The following is a 15571-nucleotide window of genomic DNA, read 5'->3' on the forward strand; positions in this document are numbered from 1 at the left end:
CCCCTAATATATGTATGGATTGGAGTATGCAAGTGAAAAGAAACTTTGTGTTCCAAACAAGCTAGGTGAAGGACGGCTTCCACACACACTTATCTCTCAGAACTGAGCATGTGGAGAGACGTTCGTTCACCTAGCACGAAGGGAACGGGTTGAAGGTAAACTTTTACTCTGGTTTCTCAGTCTGTTTCCTAGTGCCGGTTTGAATTTCCTGCAGTTTTCACTGTAAAACCGAGTTGGAGCTAGTACCTCCCCATAAATATGTATGGAGTGGAGTTTGCAACTGAAAAGAAAATTTGTGTTCCCAACAAGCTAGGTGAAGGACGGATTTCACACATATCTCTCAGAACTGAGGATGTGGATAGACGTTCGTTCATCTAGCACAAATGGAACGGGTTGCAGGAGAAACTTTTACTCTCGTTTCTCAGTCTGTTTCCTAGTGCCGGTTTGAAATTCCTGCAGTTTTCACTGTAAAACAGATTTGGAGCTAGTACCTACCCATATACATGTAAGGAGTGGAGTTTGCAAGTGAAAAGAAACTTTGTGTTCCCAACAAGCTAGGTGAAGGACGGCTTTCACACACACTTATCTCTCAGAACTGAGCATGTGGAGAGACGTTCGTTCATGTAGCACAAAGGGAACGGGTTGCAGGAAAAACTTTTACTCTGGTTTCTCAGTCTGTTTCCTAGTGCCGGTTTGAAGTTCCTACAGTTTTCACTGTAAAACCGATTTGGTGCTAGTACCTCCCCATATATATGTATGGAGTGGAGTTTGCAAGTGAAAAGAAACTTTTTGTTCCCTACAAGCTAGGTGAAGGACGGCTTTCACACACACTTATCTGTCAGAACTGAGCATGTGGAGAGACGTTCGTTCATCTAGCACAAAGGAACTTGATTTAGGGGAAATTTTTACTCTGGTTTCTCAGTCTGTTTCCTAGTGCCGTGTTGAAGTTCCTTCAGATTTCACTGTAAAACCTAGTTGGAGATAGTACATCCCCATATATATGTATTGAGTGGAGTTTGCAACTGAAAAGAAACTTTGAGTTCCCAACAAGCTAGTTGAAGGACGGCTTTCACACACAATTATCTCTCAGAAATGAGCATGTGGAGAGACGTCCGGTCATCTAGCCAAAGGGAACGCGTTGCAGGAGAAACTTTTACTCTGATTTCTCATTCTGTTTCCTACTGCCGGTTTGAAGTTCCTGCAGGTTTCACTGTATAATCGAGTTGGAGCTCGTTCCTCCCCATATATATGTATTGAGTGGAGTTTGCAACTGAAAAGAAATTTTGTGATCCCAACAAGCTATGTGAAGGACGGCTTTCACACATATCTGTCAGAACTGAGGATGAGGAGAGACGTTTGTTCATCTAGCACAAAGGGAACGGGTTGTAGGAGAAAATTTTACTCTGGTTTCTCATTCTGTTTCCTAGTGCCGGTTTGAAGTTCCTGCAGTTTTCACTGTATAACCGAGTTGGAGCTAGTACCTCCCCATATATATGTATGGAGTGGAGTTTTCAAGTGAAAAGAATCTTTGTGTTCCCAACAAGCTAGGTGATGGACGGCTTTCACACACACTTATCTCTCAGAACTGAGCGTGTGGATAGACGTTCGTTCATCTAGCACAAATGGAACGGGTTGCAGGAGAAACATATACTCTGGTTTCTCAGTCTGTTTCCTAGTGCTGGTGTGAAGTTCCTGCAGTTTTCACTGTAAAACCGAGTTGGAGCTAGTACCTCCCCATATATATGTATGGATTGGAGTTGGCAACTTAAAAGAAACTTTCTGTTCCCAAAAACTATATGAAGTACGGCTTTCACGCACCCTTATCTCTCAGAACTGAGCATGTGGAGAGACGTTCGTTCATCTAGCACAAAGGGAACGGGTTGCAGGAGAAACTATTACTCTGGTTTCTCAGTCTGTTTCCTAGTGCCGGTTTGAAGTTCCTGCAGTTTTCACTGTAAAACCGAGTTGGAGCTAGTACCTCCCCATATATATGTATGGAGTGGAGTTTGCAACTGAAAATAAACTTTGAATTCCCAACAAACTTGGTGAAGGACGGCTTTCACACACACTTATCTCTCAGAACTGAGGATGTGGAGAGACGTTCGTTCATCTAGCACAAAGGGAAAGGGTTGCAGGAGAAAATTTTAATCTGGTGTCTCATTCTGTTTCCTTGTGCCGGTAGAAGTTCCTGCAGTTTTCACTGTAAAACCGAGGTGGAACATGTACCTCCCCATATATATGTATGGTGTGGAATTTGCAACTGAAAAGAAACTTTGTGTTCCCAACAAGCTAGGTGAAGGACGGCTTTCACACACAATTATCTCTCAGAACTGAGCATGTGGAGAGACTTTCGTTCATCTAGCCAAAGGGAACGGGTTGCAGGAAAAAATTTTACTCTGATTTCTCAGTCTGTTTCCTACTGCTGGTTTGAAGTTCCTGCAGGTTTCACTGTAAAATAGATTTGGAGCTCGTACCTCCCCATATATAAGTATGGAGTGGAGTTTGCAACTGAAAAGAAACTTTGTGTTCCCAACAAGCTAGGTGAAGGACGGCATTCATACACACTTATCTCTCAGATATGAGCATGTGGAGAGACGTTCGTTCATCTAGCACTAAGGGAACGGGTTGCAGGAGAACCTTTTACTCTGGTTTCTCAGTCTGTTTCTTAGTGCCGTTTTGAATTTCCTGCAGTTTTCACTGTAAAATCGAGTTGCAGCTAGTACTTCCCCATATATATGTATGGAGTGGAGTTTGCAAGTGAAAAGAAACATTGTGTTCCCAACAAGCTATGTAAATAACAGCTTTCACACACAATTATCTCTCAGAACTGAGCATGTTGAGAGACTTTCGTTCATCTAGCCAAAGGGAACGGGTTGCAGGAGAAACTTTTACTCTGATTTCTCAGTCTGTTTCCTGCTGCCGGTTTTAAGTTCCTGCAGTTTTCCCTGTAAAACCGATTTAGAGCTAGTACCTCCCCATATATATATATGGAGTGGAGATTTCAAGTGAAAAGAAACTTTGTTTTCCCAAAAAACTAGGTGAAGGACGGCTTTCACAGACACTTATATTTCAGAACTGAGCATGTGTAGAGACGTACGTTCATCTAGCACAAAGGGAACGGGTTGCAGGATAAAATTTTATTCTGGTTTCTCAGTCTGTTTCCTACTGCTGGTTTGAAGTTCCTGCAGTTTTCACGGTAAAAACTAGTTGGAGCTAGTACCTCCCCATATATATGTATGGAGTGGAGTTTGTAAGTGAAAAGAAACTTTGTGTTTCCAACAAGCTAGGTGAAGGACGGCTTTCACACACACTTACCCCTCAGAACTGAGCATGTGGAGAGACGTTCCTTCATCTAGCACAAAGGGAACGTGTTGCAGGAGAAACTTTTACTCAGGTTTCTCAGTCTGTTTCCTAGTGCTGGTGTGAAGATCCTGCAGTTTTCACTTTAAAATCGAGTTGGAGGTAGTACCTCCCCATATATATGTATGGAGTGGAGTTTGCAAGTGAAAAGAAACTTTCTGTTCCCAACAAGCTAGGTGAAGGACGGCTTTCACACACAATTATCTCTCAGAACTGAGCATGTGGAGAGACTTTCGTTCATCTAGCCAAAGGTAACGGGTTGCAGGAGAAACTTTTACTGTGTTTTCTCAGTCTGTTTCCTACTGCCGGTTTGAAGTTCCTGCAGTTTTCACTGTAAAATCGAGTTGGAGCTCGTACCTCCCCATATATATGTATGGAGTGGAGTTTGCAACTGAAAAGGAACTTTGTGTTCCCAACAAGCTAGGTGAAGGACGGTTTCACACATATCTGTCAAAACTGAGCATGTGGAGAGACGTTCGTTCATCTAGCTCAAATGGAAAGGGTTGCAGGAGAAACTTTTACTCTGGTTTCTCAGTGTGTTTCCTAGTGCTGGATTGAAGTTCCTGCAGGTTTCACTGTAAAACCGAGTTTGAGCTAGTACCTCCCCATATATATGTATGGAGTGTAGTTTGCTAATGAAAAGAAACTTTGTGTTCCCAACATGCTAGGTGAAGGACGGCTTTCACACACACTTATCTCTCAGAACTGAGCATGTGGAGAGACTTTCGTTCATCTAGCACAAAGGGAACGGGTTACAGGGGAAACTTTTACTCTGGTTTCTCAGTCTGTTTACTAGTGCTGGTGTGAAGTTCCTGCAGTTTTCACTGTAAAAACGAGTTGGAGCTAGTATCAACCCATATATATGTAAGGAGTGGAGTTTGCTACTGAAAAGAAACTTTGTGTTCCCAACAAGCTAGGTGAAAGACGGCTTTCACACACACTTATCTCTCAGAACTGAGCATGTGGATAGACGTTCGTTCATCTAGCACAAAGGGAACTGTTTGCAGGAGAAATTTTTACACTGGTTTCTCAGTCTGTTTCCTTGTGCTGGTGTGAAGTTCCTGCAGTTTTCACTATATAACCGATTAGGAGCTTGTACCTCCCCATATATATGTATGGAGTGGAGTTTGCAACTGAAAAGAAACTTTGTGTTACCGACAAGCTAGGTGAAGGATGGTTTCACACACAATTATCTCTCAGAACTGAGCATGTGGAGAGACGTGCGTTCATCTAGCACAAAGGGAACGGGTTGTAGGAAAATTTTACTTTGGTTTCTCAGTCTGTTTACTAGTGCTGGTGTGAAGTTCCTGCAGGTTTCTCTGTAAAACAGAGTTGGAGCTAGTACCTCCGCATATCTATGTATGGAGTGGAGTTTGCAACTGAAAGAAACTTTGTGTTCACAACAAGCTAGGTGAAGTACGGCTTTCACACATATCTGTCAGAACTGAGGATGTGGATAGACGTTCGTTCATCTAGCACAAATGGAACGGGTTGCAGGAGAAACTTTTACTCTCGTTTCTCAGTCTGTTTCCTAGTGCCGGTTTGAAGTTCCTGCAGTTTTCACTGTAAAACCGAGTTGGAGCTATTACCTCCCCATATACATGTATGGAGTGGAGTTTGCAAGTGAAAAGAAACTTTGTGTTCCCAACAAGCTAGGTGAAGGACGGCTTTCACACACACTTATCTCTCAGAACTGAGCATGTGGAGAGACGTTCGTTCATCTATCACAAAGGGAACGAGTTGCAGGAGAAACTTTTACTCTGGTTCTCAGTCTGTTTCCTAGTGCCGGTGTGAAGTTCCTGCAGTTTTCACTATAATACCGAGTTGGAGCTAGTACCTCCCCATATATATGTATGGAGTTGAGTTTGCAACTGAAAAGGAACTTTGTGTTCCCAACAAGGTAGGTGAAGGACGGGTTTCACACACACTTATCTCTCAGAACTGAGCATGTGGAGAGACTTTCGTTCATCAAGCACAAAGGGAACGGTTTTCAGGTGGAACTTTTACTCTGGTTTCTCAGTCTGTTTCCTAGTGCCGGTTTGAAGTTCCTGCAGTTTTCACTGTAAAAACGAGTTATAGCTAGTACCTCCCCATATATATTTATGGAGTGGAGTTTGCAACTGAAAAGAAACTTTGTGTTCCCAACAAGCTATGTGAAGGACGGCTTTCACACACAATTTTCTCTCAAAACTGAGCATGTGGAGAGACGTTCATTCATCTAGGACAAAGGGAACGGGTTGCAGGAGAAACTTTTACTCTGGTTTCTCAGTCTGTTTCCTAGTGCCGGTTTGAAGTTCCTGCAGTTTTAACTGTAAAATCGAATTGGAGCTTGTACCTCACCATATATATGTATGGAGTGGAGTTTGCAACTGAAAAGATCTTTGTGTTCCCGACAAGCTAGGTGAAGGACGGCTTCACACACAATTATCTCTCAGAACTGAGCATGTGGAGAGACGTGCGTTCATCTAGCACAAAGGGAACGGGTTGTAGGAAAATTTTAGTTTGATTTCTCTGTCTTTTTACTAGTGCTGGTGTGAAGTTCCTGCAGTTTTCACTGTAAAACAGAGTTGGATCTAGTACCTCCGCATATCTATGTATGGAGTGGAGTTTGCAACTGAAAAGAAACTTTGTGTTCCCAACAAGCTAGGTGAAGGACGGCTTTCACACACACTTATCTCTCAGAACAGAGCATGTTGAGAGACGTTCGTTCATCTAGCACAAAGGGAACGGGTTGCAGGAGAAACTTTTACTCTGGTTTCTCAGTCTGTTTCCAAGTGCCGGTTTGAAGTTCCTGCATTTTTCACTGTAAAACCGATTTGGAGCTAGTACCTCCCCATATATATGTATGGAGTGGAGATTTCAAGTGAAAAGAAACTTTTTTTTCCCAAAAACCTATGTGAAGGACGGCATTCACAGACACCTATATCTCAGAATTGAGCATGTGGAGAGACGTTCCTTCATCTAGCACAAAGGGAAAGGGTTGCAGGATAAAATTTTACTCTTTTTTCTCAGTCTGTTTCCTAGTGTTTTTGTGAAGTTCCTGCAGTTTTCACTGTAAAAACGAGTTGGAGTTAGTACCTCCCATTATATATATGTATGGATTGGAGTTTGCAAGTGAAAAGAAACTTTGTGTTCCCAACAAGCTAGGTGAAGGACGGCTTTCACACATATCTGTCAGAACTGAGGATGTGGATAGACGTTCGTTCATCTAGCACAAATGGAACGGGTTGCAGGAGAAACTTTTACTCTCGTTTCTCAGTCTGTTTCCTAGTGCCGGTGTGAAGTTCCTGCAGTTTTCACTGTAAAACCGAGTTGGAGCTAGTACCTCCCCATATATATGTATGGAGTTGAGTTTGCAACTGAAAAGGAACTTTGTGTTCCCAACAAGCTAGGTGAAGGACGGGTTTCACACACACATATCTCTCAGAACTGGGCATGTGGAGAGACTTTCGTTCATCTAGCACAAAGGGAACGGTTTGCAGGTGGAACTTTACTCTGGTTTCTCAGTCTGTTTCCTAGTGCCGGTTTGAAGTTCCTGCAGTTTTCACTGTAAAAAAGAGTTGGAGCTAGTACCTCCCCATATATATTTATGGAGTGGAGTTTGCAACTGAAAAGAATCTTTGAGTTCCCAAAAAGCTAGTTGAAGGACGGCTTTCACACACACTTATCTCTCAGAACTGAGCATGTGGAGAGACGTTCCTTCATCTAGCACAAATGGAACGGGTTGCAGGAGAAACTTTTACTCTGGTTTCTCAGTCTGTTTCCTAGTGCCGGTGTGAAGTTCCTGCAGTTTTCACTGTAAAACCGAGTTGGAGCTAGTACCTACCCATATATATGTATGGAGTGGAGTTTCCAACTGAAAAGGAACTTTGTGTTCCCAACAAGCTAGGTGAAGGAAGGGTTTCACACACACTTATCTCTCAGAACTGAGCATGTGGAGAGACTTTCGTTCATCTAGCACAAAGGGAACGGTATGCAGGAGGAACTTTTACTCTGCTTTCTCAGTCTGTTTCCTAGTGCCGGTTTGAAGTTCCTGCAGTTTTCACTGTAAAAACTATTTGGAGTTAGTACTTCCCCATATATATTTATGGAGTGGAGTTTGCAACTGAAAAGAAACTTTGTGTTCCCAACAAGCTAGGTGAAGGTCGGCTTTCACACACAATTATCTCTCAAAACTGGGCAAGTGGAGAGACGTTCATTCATCTAGCACAAAGGGAACGGGTTGCAGGAGAAACTTTTACTCTGGTTTCTCAGTCTGTTTCCTAGTGCTGGTTTGAAGTTCCTGCAGTTTTAACTGTAAAACCGAATTGGAGCTTGTACCTCCCCATATATATGTATGGAGTGGAGTTTGCAACTGAAAAGAAACTTTGTGTTACCGACAAGCTAGGTGAAGGATGGTTTCACACACAATTATCTCTCAGAACTGAGCATGTGGAGAGACGTGCGTTCATCTAGCACAAAGGGAACGGGTTGTAGGAAAATTTTACTTTGGTTTCTCAGTCTGTTTACTAGTGCTGGTGTGAAGTTCCTCCAGGTTTCTCTGTAAAACAGAGTTGGAGCTAGTACCTCCGCATATCTATGTATGGAGTGGAGTTTGCAACTCAAAAGAAACGTTGTGTTCCCAACAAGCTAGGTGAAGGACGGCTTTCACACATATCTGTCAGAACTGAGGATGTGGATAGACGTTCGTTCATCTAGCACAAATGGAACGGGTTGCAGGAGAAACTTTTACTCTCGTTTCTCAGTCTGTTTCATAGTGCCGGTTTGAAGTTCCTGCAGTTTTCACTGTAAAACCGAGTTGGAGCTATTACCTCCCCATATACATGTATGGAGTGGAGTTTGCAAGTGAAAAGAAACTATGTGTTCCCAACAAGCTAGGTGAAGGACGGCTTTCACACACACTTACCTCTCAGAACTGAGCATGTGGAGAGACGTTCGTTCATCTAGCACAAAGGGAACGAGTTGCAGGAGAAACTTTTACTCTTGTTTCTCAGTCTGTTTCCTAGTGCCGGTGTGAAGTTCCTGCAGTTTTCACTATAAAACCGAGTTGGAGCTAGTACCTCCCCATATATATGTATGGAGTTGAGTTTGCAACTGAAAAGGAACTTTGTTTTCCCAACAAGGTAGGTGAAGGACGGGTTTCACACACACTTATCTCTCAGAACTGAGCATGTGGAGAGACTTTCGTTCATGTAGCACAAAGGGAACGGTTTGCAGGTGGAACTTTTACTCTGGTTTCTCAGTCTGTTTCCTAGTGTCTGTTTGAAGTTCTTGCAGTTTTCACTGTAAAAACGAGTTGGAGCTAGTACCTCCCCATATATATTTATGGAATGGAGTTTGCAACTGAAAAGAAACTTTGAGTTCCCAACAAGCTAGTTGAAGGACGGCTTTCACACACACTTATCTGTCAGAACTGAGCATGTGGAGAGACGTTCGTTCATCTAGCCAAAGGGAACGGGTTGCAGGAGAAAATTTTACTCTGATTTCTCAGTCTGTTTTCTACTGCCGGTTTTAAGTTCCTGCAGGTTTCACTTAAAATGGAGTTGGAGCTCGTACCTCCCCATATATATGAATGGAGTGGAGTTTGCAAATGAAAAAAATTTTGTGTTCCCAACAAGCTAGGTGAAGGACGGATTTCACACATATCTGTCAGAACTGAGGATGTGGAGAGACTTTCGTTCATCTAGCACAAAGAACGGGTTGCAGGAGAAACTTTTACTCTGGGTTCTCAGTCTGTTTCCTAGTGCCGGTTTGAAGTTCCTGCAGTTTTCACTGTAAAACCGAGTTGGAGCTAGTACCTCCCCATATATATGTATGGAGTGGAGTTTGCAACTGAAAAGAAACTTTGTGTTCCCAACAAGCTAGGTGAAGGACGGCTTTCACACACACTTATCTCTCAGAACTTAGCATGTGGAGAGACGTTCGTTCATCTAGCACAAAGGGAAAGAGTTACAGGGGAAACTTTTACTCTGGTTTCTCAGTCTGTTTTCTAGTGCATGTATGTAGTTCCTGCAGTTTTCACTGTAAAACCGAGTTGGAGCTAGTACACCCCCATATATGTATGGAGTGGAGTTTGCAACTGAAAAGGAACTTTGTGTTCCCAACAAGCTAGGTGAAGGACGGGTTTCACACACACTTATATCTCAGAACTGAGCATGTGGAGGTACGTTCGTTCATCTAGCACAAAGGGAACGGTTTGCATGAGAAACTTTTTCTCTGGTTTCTCAGTCTGTTTCCTAGTGCCGGTTTGAAGTTCCTGCAGTTTTCACTGTAAAAACGAGTTGGAGCTAGTACCACCCCATATATATGTATGGAGTGGAGTTTGCAACTGAAAAGAAACTTTGAGTTCCCAACAAGCTAGTTGAAGTACGGCTTTCACACACACTTATCTCTCAGAACTGAGCATGTGGAGAGACGTTCGTTCATCTAGCACAAAGGGAACGGGTTGCAGGAGAAACTGTTACTCTGGTTTCACAGTATGTTTCCTAGTGCCGGTTTGAATTTCCTGCAGTTTTCACTGTAAAACAGATTTGGTTCAAGTACATCATCAAAGATATATGTATGGAGTGGAGTTTGCAACTGAAAAGAATCTTTGTGTTCCCAACAAGCTAGGTGAAGGAAGGCTTTCACACACAATTATCTCTCAGAACTGAGCATGTGGAGAGACGTTCGTTCATCTAGCACAAAGGGAATGGGTTGCAGGAGAAACATTTACTCTGGTTTCTCAGTCTCTTTCCTTGTGCTGGTGTGAAGTTCCTGCAGTTTTCACTGTAAAACCGAGTTGGAGCTAGTACCACCAAATATATATGCATGGATTGAAGTTTGCAACTGAAAAGAAACTTTCTGTTCCCAACAAGCTATATGAAGGACGGCTTTAACACACACTTATCTCTCAGAACTGAGCATTTGGAGAGACGTTCATTCATCTAGCACAATGGGAGCGGGTTGTAGGGGAAACTTTTACTCTGGTTTCTCAGTCTGTTTCCTAGTGCCGGTTTGAAGTTCCTGCAGTTTTCACTGTAAAATGGAGTTGGAGCTTGTACCTCCCCATATATATGTATGGAGTGGAGTTTGCAACTGAAAAGAAACTTTGAATTCTCAACAAGCTTGTTGAAGGACGGCTTTCACACACACTTATCTCTCAGAACTGAGGATGTGGAGAGACGTTCGTTCATCTAGCTCAAAGGGAACGGTTTGCAGGAGAAAATTTTACTCTGGTTTCTCATTCTGTTTCCTAGTGCCGGTTTGAAGTTCCTGCAGTTTTCACTGTAAAACCGAGGTGGAACTTGTACCTCCCCATATATATGTAAGGTTTGGCGTTTGCAACTGAAAAGAAACTTTGTGTTCACAACAAGATAGGTGAAGGACGGCTTTCACACACAATTATCTCTCAGAACTGAGCATGTGGAGAGAAGTTCGTTCATCTAGCCAAAGGGAACGGGTTGCAGGAGAAAATTTTACTCTGATTTCTCAGTCTTTTTCCTACTGCTGTTTTGAATTTCCTGCAGGTTTCACTGTAAATTCGTGTTGGAGCTCGTACCTCCCCATATATATGTATGGAGTGGAGTTTGCAACTGAAAAGAATCTTTGTGTTCCCAACAAGCTAGGTGAAGGACTGCTTTCACACATATCTGTCAGAACTGAGGATGTGGAGAGACGTTCGTTCATCTAGCACTAAGGGAACGGGTTGCAGGAGAAACTTTTACTCTGGTTTCTCAGTCTGTTTCCTAGTGCCGGTTTGAATTTCGTGCAGTTTTCACTGTAAAATCGAGTTGGAGCTAGTACTTTCCCATATATATATATGGAGTGGAGTTTGCAAGTGAAAAGAAACTTTGTGTTCCCAACAAGCTAGGTGAATAACAGCTTTCACACACAATTATCTCTCAGAACTGAGCATGTGGAGAGACGTTCGTTCATCTAGCCAAAGGGAACGGGTTGCAGGGGAAATTTTACTTTGATATCTCAGTCTGTTTCCTACTGCCGGTTTTAAGTTCCTGCAGGTTTCACTTAAAATGGAGTTGGAGCTCGTACCTCCCCATATATATGAATGGAGTGGAGTTTGCAACTGAAAATAAACTTTGTGTTCCCAACAAGCTAGGTGAAGGACGGCTTTCACACATATGTGTCAGAACTGAGGATGTGGAGAGACTTTCGTTCATCTAGCACAAAGGAACGGGTTGAAGGAAAAACTTTTACTCTGGTTTCTCAGTCTGTTTCCTAGTGCCGGTTTGAAGTTCCTGCAGTTTTCACTGTAAAACCGAGTTGGAGCTAGTACCTACCCATATATATGTATGGATTGGAGTTTGAACTGAAAAGAAACTTTGTGTTCCCAAAAAGCTAGGTGAAGGACGGCTTTCACACACACTTATCTCTCAGAACTAAGCATGTGGAGAGACGTTCGTTCATCTAGCACAAAGGGAACGAGTTGCAGGAGAAACTTTTACTCTGGTTTCTCAGTCTGTTTCCTAGTGCCGCTGGGAATTTCCTGCAGTTTTCACTGTAAAACCGAGTTGGAGCTAGTACCTCCCCATATATGTATGGAGTGGAGTTTGCAACTGAAAAGGAACTTTGTGTTCCCAACAAGCTAGGTGAAAGAAGGATTTCACACACACTTATCTCTCAGAACTGAGCATGTGGAGAGACGTTCGTTCATCTAGCACAAAGGGAACGGGTTGCAGGAGAAACTTTTACTCTGGTTTCACAGTATGTTTCCTAGTGCCGGTTTGAAGTTCCTGCAGTTTTCACTGTAAAACAGATTTGGATCGAGTACCTCATCATATATATATGTATGGAGTGGAGTTTGCAACTGAAAAGAAACTTTGTGTTCCCAACAAGCTAGGTGAAGGACGGCTTTCACACACAATTATCTCTCAAAACTGAGCATGTGGAGAGACGTTCGTTCATCTAGCACAAAGGGAACGGGTTGCAGGAGAAACTTTTACTCTGGTTTCTCAGTCTGTTTCCTAGTGCCGCTGGGAAGTTCCTGCAGTTTTCACTGTAAAACCGATTTGGAGCTTGTACCTCCCATATATATGTATGGAGTGGAATTTGCACCTGAAAAGAAACTTTGTGTTCCCGGCAAGCTAGGTGAAGGACGGCTTCACACACAATTATCTCTCAGAAATGAGCATGTGGAGAGACGTTCGTTCATCTATCACAAATGGAACTGTTTGCAGGAGAAATTTTACTTTGGTTTCTCAGTCTGTTTCCTAGTGATGGTGTGAAGTTCCTGCAGATTTCACTGTAAAACCGAGTTGGAGCTAGTACTTCCGCATATCTATATATGGAGTGGAGTTTGCAACTGAAAAGAAAATTTGTGTTCCCAACAAGCTAGGTGAAGTACGGCTTTCACACACACTTATCTCTCAGAACTGAGCATGTGGAGAGACGTTCGTTCATCTATCAAAAAGGGAACGGGTTGCAGGAGAAACTTTTACTCTGGTTTCACAGTATGTTTCCTAGTGCCGGTTTGAATTTCCTTCAGTTTTCCCTGTAAAACCGATTTAGAGCTAGTACCTCACCATATATATGTATGGAGTGGAGTTTGCAAGTGAAAAGAAACTTTGTTTTCCCAAAAAGCTAGGTGAAGATCGGCTTTCACAGACACTTATATCTCAGAACTGAGCATGTGTAGAGACGTTCCTTCATCTAGCACAAAGGGAACGGTTTGCAGGATAAAATTTTATTCTGGTTTCTCAGTCTGTTTCGTAGTGCTGGTTTGAAGTTCCTGCAGTTTTCACTGTAAAACCGAGTTGGAGCTAGTACCTCCCCATATATATGTATGCAGTGGAGTTTGCAACTGAAAAGAATCTTTGAGTTCCCAACAAGCTAGGTGAAGTACGGCTTTCACACATATCTGTCAAAACTGAGCATGTGGAGAGACGTTCGTTCATCTAGCTCAAATGGAAAGGGTTGCAGGAGAAACTTTTACTCTGGTTTCTCAGTGTGTTTCTAGTGCTGGTTTGAAGTTCCTGCAGGTTTCACTGTAAAACCGAGTTTGAGCTAGTACCTCCCCATATATATGTATGGAGTGTAGTTTGCTAATGAAAAGAAACTTTGTGTTCCCAACAAGCTAGGTGAAGGACGGCTTTCACACACACTTATCTCTCAGAACTGAGCATGTGGAGAGACGTTCGTTCATCTAGCACAAAGGGAACGGGTTACAGGGGAAACTTTTACTCTGGTTTCTCAGTCTGTTTACTAGTGCTGGTGTGAAGTTCCTGCAGGTTTCTCTGTAAAACAGAGTTGGAGCTAGTACCTCCGCATAACTATGTATGGAGTGGAGTTTGCAACTGAAAAGAAACTTTGTGTTCACAACAAGCTAGGTGAAGTACGGCTTTCACACATATCTGTCAGAACTGAGGATGTGGATAGACGTTCGTTCATCTAGCACAAATGGAACGGGTTGCAGGAGAAACTTTTACTCTCGTTTCTCAGTCTGTTTCCTAGTGCCGGTTTGAAGTTCCTGCAGTTTTCACTGTAAAACAGATTTGGATCGAGTACCTCATCATATATATATGTATGGAGTGGAGTTTGCAACTGAAAAGAAACTTTGTGTTCCCAACAAGCTAGGTGAAGGACGGCTTTCACACACAATAATCTCTCAAAACTGAGCATGTGGAGAGACGTTCGTTCATCTAGCACAAAGGGAACGGGTTGCAGGAGAAACTTTTACTCTGGTTTCTCAGTCTGTTTCCTAGTGCCGCTGGGAAGTTCCTGCAGTTTTCACTGTAAAACCGATTTGGAGCTTGTACCTCCCATATATATGTATGGAGTGGAATTTGCACCTGAAAAGAAACTTTGTGTTCCCGGCAAGCTAGGTGAAGGACGGCTTCACACACACTTATCTCTCAGAACTGAGCATGTGGAGAGACTTTCGTTCATCTAGCACAAAGGGAACGGTTTGCAGGTGGAACTTTTACTCTGGTTTCTCAGTCTGTTTCCTAGTGCCGGTTTGAAGTTCCTGCAGTTTTCACTGTAAAAACGAGTTATAGCTAGTACCTCCCCATATATATTTATGGAGTGGAGTTTGCAACTGAAAAGAAACTTTGTGTTCCCAACAAGCTATGTGAAGGACGGCTTTCACACACAATTTTCTCTCAAAACTGAGCATGTGGAGAGACGTTCATTCATCTAGGACAAAGGGAACGGGTTGCAGGAGAAACTTTTACTCTGGTTTCTCAGTCTGTTTCCTAGTGCCGGTTTGAAGTTCCTGCAGTTTTAACTGTAAAATCGAATTGGAGCTTGTACCTCACCATATATATGTATGGAGTGGAGTTTGCAACTGAAAAGAAACTTTGTGTTCCCGACAAGCTAGGTGAAGGACGGCTTCACACACAATTATCTCTCAGAACTGAGCATGTGGAGAGACGTGCGTTCATCTAGCACAAAGGGAACGGGTTGTAGGAAAATTTTAGTTTGATTTCTCTGTCTTTTTACTAGTGCTGGTGTGAAGTTCCTGCAGTTTTCACTGTAAAACAGAGTTGGATCTAGTACCTCCGCATATCTATGTATGGATTGGAGTTTGCAACTGAAAAGAAACTTTGTGTTCCCAACAAGCTAGGTGAAGGACGGCTTTCACACATATCTGTCAGAACTGAGGATGTGGATAGACGTTTGTTCATCTAGCACAAATGGAACGGGTTGCAGGAGAAACTTTTACTCTCGTTTCTCAGTCTGTTTCCTAGTGCCGGTGTGAAGTTCCTGCAGTTTTCACTGTAAAACCGAGTTGGAGCTAGTACCTCCCCATATATATGTATGGAGTTGAGTTTGCAACTGAAAAGGAACTTTGTGTTCCCAACAAGCTAGGTGAAGGACGGGTTTCACACACACATATCTCTCAGAACTGGGCATGTGGAGAGACTTTCGTTCATCTAGCACAAAGGGAACGGTTTGCAGGTGGAACTTTACTCTGGTTTCTCAGTCTGTTTCCTAGTGCCGGTTTGAAGTTCCTGCAGTTTTCACTGTAAAAACGAGTTGGAGCTAGTACCTCCCCATATATATTTATGGAGTGGAGTTTGCAACTGAAAAGAAACTTTGAGTTCCCAAAAAGCTAGTTGAAGGACGGCTTTCACACACACTTATCTCTCAGAACTGAGCATGTGGAGAGACTTTCCTTCATCTAGCACAAATGGAACGGGTTGCAGGAGAAACTTTTACTCTGTTTTCTCAGTATGTTTCCTAGTGCCGGTGTGAAGTTCCTGCAGTTTTC

The sequence above is a fragment of the Camelus bactrianus genome, chromosome 2 (genome assembly GCF_048773025.1).
Source record: "Camelus bactrianus isolate YW-2024 breed Bactrian camel chromosome 2, ASM4877302v1, whole genome shotgun sequence".
Taxonomy (NCBI): domain Eukaryota; kingdom Metazoa; phylum Chordata; class Mammalia; order Artiodactyla; family Camelidae; genus Camelus; species Camelus bactrianus.